Source organism: Gobius niger (genome assembly GCF_951799975.1).
Source record: "Gobius niger genome assembly, chromosome: 10".
Classification (NCBI taxonomy): Eukaryota; Metazoa; Chordata; class Actinopteri; order Gobiiformes; family Gobiidae; genus Gobius; species Gobius niger.
Window position 1 is genome coordinate 34,336,132 of NC_136861.1, and position 5,393 is coordinate 34,341,524.

A 5,393-nucleotide genomic window follows, 5' to 3' on the forward strand; every position below is an offset into this window, starting at 1 on the left:
CATTGAAAACGTCACTAAAACAGGCACCTGCTTGAAGCAGCCTTTATGATGATGACACACGGAGCCTGGCTTGTTGATTGTGTAGTTTATTGCTCACATTTCATCTACAGTGAGTCGTAGCCGAGTGGTTTCTCCCGGAGCTAAGGCACTATTAGCCGCGACAAGCTAACAACCTTCACCTTCACAACATTCATTGAAAACAGGCAGCATATTATGCACAAATAACGTCAATAAAGCAGCAACTACTCGAAGCAGCCTTTACGATGATCACACAATGAGCCTGGCTTTACACATTTGTGGTTTATTGCAGACTTTTCATCAACAATGAGCTGTAGTCGATTATAACAAGCTAACGGGTAACCTCGAAAAAACACTGTCCACCTGCACAGATAATGTCCGTCTTTTGAATCGTATGGGCTCCTGCAGGTCCTGGTGTCGTCCATGGGGGTATAGTTAGAGATCCATAGGGCATGGCAGATGCAAAGAGAAGCCTCCAAACAGCAGTTATTTTTCAGGCAAGAGCCCCTTCCAAGCGTCCGGTGTGGAAGGTTCGTCTCCAAATAATATCCTGTGTGGCCATTGTTCACAAAGTGATAAACAGTAGGTCCTTTCCAACAATAAAAAGTAAAATGCACCGATCGTAGTTTCAATACAGTTGAGACAACGAGCGTAGTGTTTGTTGTGATGCCACAGACAGCGTGTGGAGGGGGCGTGTCGGAAAGGCTCAGAGGTTCTTAAAGAGACAGGGGCCTATTTCAAGTCATTCGCTACCACCATTTTGAAAGAGCAATTTTATACAAGGCAGTTATTCTAATTCACTGCATTTACAGACCAACAGACGGTCTCGTCATCATTGTAGTGTGATATAGACTGGTGCTATGTGGCTGAAAAAAGCATAATACCCCCTCTTTAATAAAAGGACTAAATGCACTCAGTCTTACAGTACGTGTGATTGTTGTTTATGTCTTCTTCTCAGGGAAGCCGCCATGTTTCTGTTGATGCATGCAAACCAATGAGCGACTCGGATTGAGTTCAGGTCCCAGACTGTGCTGCGTTGTCAGTGTTCAGTCACAGCCATGAGCGGAGCAGGGCCGTCCTTCATCACCAAACGGGACAGAAATGATGGTCAGTGAAGGAGTCGCCGAGGACAGAAAAGCCCTAGCAGACTGGTCACGTTCTGAGAAGGACATTTGGGGAACTTTGACATTAAATAGATGCACTTTTTAACTGCATTTTAGATATCAACTTCTGGATGGCAAAAAAAAACTTTCTCTAGCTTAACCAGGACAAAACTGAAATGTTAATCATCGGCCCTGAGAGAGAGACTTTTACCCAAAAGAGGATTTCAGGTTTACAACTTTTACAAACTTCAGCAGCTCGTGTCCTGACGAAGACCAGGAGGCGGGACCACATTACACCGGTTTGAGAATCGCTGCATTGGCCCCGTGTGTTTCAGGATCGATTTTAAAGTTCTTTTAATGGTTTTTAAATGTCTTAATGGTCTTGGTCCTTCTTATCTTTCAGAACTGCTTTTACCTTATGAACCTTCACGGCCCCTTCGCTCCTCCTCAGGGGTCTCCTAGTTATTCCTAAAGTCAACAAAAAGACTCATGGTGAGGCGTCTCTCCAATATTACGCCCTCGCCTATAGAACCACCTGAGGAGGAGCTCAGGGCTGCAGAGAACGAAAATGTTTTTAAGAGCAGCTCAAGAACCACCTTTTTAGCTTAGCCTTTAACTGACTAATCTATTTATTTAATCCTATGGTATAAAATGTATATATGGGAGGTTGTGCCAGGCGTATTGTTTTAAATGCTGTAATCTGTAAAGCACTTTGTGATACCTTTCGGTATGAAAAGCACTTTATAAATAAAGTTTGATTGATTGATTAAAGCCACAAAGTCATTTTACTTCTTATTTATTTGATCATGATCACAGCATAGATTCAAGCTGCATCTTTACTATATGATGCTAAATTAATTTAAAGGAAATCACTGATGCCATTTCTGTTAAAAGAGTAAATGTCTAAACTTGGATTGATTATAAATTACAGTTTGATAATATTAAATAGTCATTGCAAACTTAGCATTTTGTGTTGAAGCGTTAGTCCAGCACCAAAAGCCCACACCCAAAAATAAAAGGCAAACTGTAGACTTTAAAGGGGCTAGATGCAAGTGTGCCATTTTATACTCACGACTGCCATCTCAGGTCATACATGTAACTGCACCTTCTATATTAAGCTCGTGCATGACGGCACTTCGGACCCGAAAGGGATATTTGACCAGAGCTTTCGATATTTCTGCGATGAGGGCTGTAGCTGTGGAAGGTAAATCTGAGGGCGGTTTCACACATGCTCTTGTTAGGCCGACCTAAAGTGGTTCTCAACCCGACAGGCGGCACTTTTGGGTCAGTGTGAATCAGACGTTCCACTAGACTTGTTTTTTGTCGGCCATTCACAAGAATTACCGGCCATTAAAAAATCTATACATAATGAATGTGGCTTATTATCGATAACAATCTTCATTTAGACAGAGCGTTACACGAGTGCTTTAGTGAGATCAAAAACACGGCTATTCCTAATGAAAGAATGACATGGGAAAAATGTTCAAATCCAAACATTAAGTTGTGCGTGTGGAGACAATGGAGCACGGTCTGCACTTTAACTTAGGCAGAAGACATCTACGGCCCAACACTGTCCAGATCTGACCGCATCAGCTGCACAGCCAAGGTTGGGCTGTAGGATGCCCTTCAGCGCTTTAACGTGGCTTCAGGTGTAAAATAATGTTTAAGTATCTCACTGCTGGAATATTACGGAGGGATAATCGACAGCACTATAGCCATCAAAAGTCAGTCTTGAGCGATTCAACACGGGCCCAGCTCTAGAGCGGCTCCAACACCGGAAACGAAGACGAGCGTCTGCGCAGACTGACCGAGGGAAGCGCCTCTAAACCCGGACAATATGTAATATTTAGGGCTGTCTCAAAATGTTGTGTTTGATATATTTTTCTATATTCTTTCTACTGTCGGTCGATTTGGCCGATGGAAATTATTTGCAGCTCCGAGTGCAGCTGAAACAGGCGGTCTCGGAGCCGGTGTCATGTGAATGTGGCCGACCTCAGGCCGAACTACTCTCGCTGTTTACTCTCTGCATGAGGACATTTGGATTACTGCTTTGACGAGGCAAAATGGATCAACTTTAAAACATCAAGGCACGCCTCTCTTTCCCTTCCTGCTGCAGTAAAACCTTCCTCTTTATGAGCTGATAAAGTGTATTTCTCCTCGCTTCACATGTACAGTATCTGCCTCACTGTATTTAACCACGAGAGAGAGGAGAGACCACATCCACTTCCCCGTAACATCATGCATGGATTTCGCCGCATTGACAGGTTGATGCCCGTTGTCATGGGAATAAGTTCTGCGAACTTCTTTGAATTCTGGAGAAGCATCCATTTCAGTAGCTACCCTGCGTGCAATGTCCAGGGACTTCTCAAAGCCCTCCTCTCTACATTTCAGCATAAACTCTTTCAGAGACTCTATCAGTCTAATGGCTGTGTCCATTGACACTTCTGCTGCTTGTAGTGCCTTGCTTGCAAAGTTGATCTCTGACAATAAGTTGTACCAAACCAAGAGGCACATAAGGAACTCCATACTAACAATCTCGTCAGACAGTGACCTTGCTTCGGATTCTATTTTGCTATCTCCTGACACTTCCTCAAGCTTTTCCAGCGCTTCCCATCTGGTGTCACTCAGAGGCTTCAGAGTGATGTCAACAAATTCTGCAAGAATATCCCACCTCTTCACAGAAGACGAAAATATGGTGTACAATCTTTGAAGAGTGCGAAAGAAGGTTAGACACTCTCTGTCTGATGAGGCTGCATCATATAACAAAAGGTTCAGGCTGTGGCTACAGCAGGGAATGAAATGAGCCTCTGGACATCTCTGCTGTATTAAAGCCTGGACACCCTTGTTTATTCCCCTCATATTAGCTCCATTGTCATAACTTTGCCCTCTACAATTAGCCAGCCCAAAACCCAGACTATCCAGCACCCCGGTCAGTGAATCTGTGAGGCCTTTCCCAGTTGTGTCCTTCACAGCAGTAAATCCCACAAATGACTCAGTTATAGTCACATTCCTCTACTCATCTGTATGTACATACCTTGTACGGAAATGTGGTTTTCCACATGTCAGACCTTTCGTGAGTGCAAACCAAACCAGAATAAATAATAACAGTTAAAAAAACAAAAAGAGTGTCTGGAGACAACGGTCACCACTTATATTTTTTGGCGCTTGCCAGTCGCCTTGCTGCATTTTATTGGTGTTCTTCATTACAGTGCGCAGCACCCAGTCACTAAAAAACAATGTGAATAGGCTTAGAGGAGACCAGCCCTCGGTGCCATCGATTCTTGGGCCTGGAGGATGTTCGGGCTCAAAGGGTGGGCTTTCCGGCACAACATCCGGGCCTTCTTTGGTGCACCCACGCCTCCTCTGCATCTTCAGCTGCCCTAACACGCCTTCTAGTTAGCCCTGCACAGCCTTGGGCATGGCCTCTTCCACGCCCCCCTCCTGTTATCCCAGGTTCAGGGGATGCAGGACTGGAGGAAGACGAAGATGTGGATGGTACCCTCTTCCACTTAGGGGGGACATAGTCCTCATCATCTCCAACATCATCACTCTAAAAAGAATAATCACCATAAAAATAAATAAATTACAGCAACTTCTGATTGCAGACAATATATGAGTATTAGATGAGCTCGGCAACATAAATCAGCACACTAGCCTCAGAAAGAGAGGAGACTCTGCCCTGCAGTGGGTAGATGTCTGAAACCAGACACATATTTGGGTATTAAGACCACTGTACGGTGTTTCACCATTGCTTGACATGAACCCTAGGAGGAATAATAATAATAATATAAGGAATAATTCCCTCATCTGGTTCAAAATCAGAATCATTAGAATCGGAATTTAGCTCAAGATAGTCTTCACTATCCACATCCTCCTCTGTTTCACTGTCATGATCAATGATGAGTTCTGACACCTCCTGAACTGTCATCCTTTGCTTCGGCTGCTCATTTTGCAACAGTCTGCCTGACAGAGTAATGTTGGTAGGACTGACATGCACAGAATCTTTTATGATGTTTCGCCCCTCCCCTATTGAGTGTCCCCTGAATGTGGGTGGAGTTTAAATGGTTCCCCTCAAAAGTCCTAACATCTGCACCTGTGTGAGCACCATCCACATGAAATCTGGGCCCTAACAACCATCACGAGTTTTCTTTAGAAGAAAGTAAGAGTCATATTTCCCATTTCCATACCTGACAGAAATGTAAGTACTCCAGATTCTATAACTGATTGATTTTGATTTAGCTATAAAAGGCAGTATTTACATAACCATCTTGT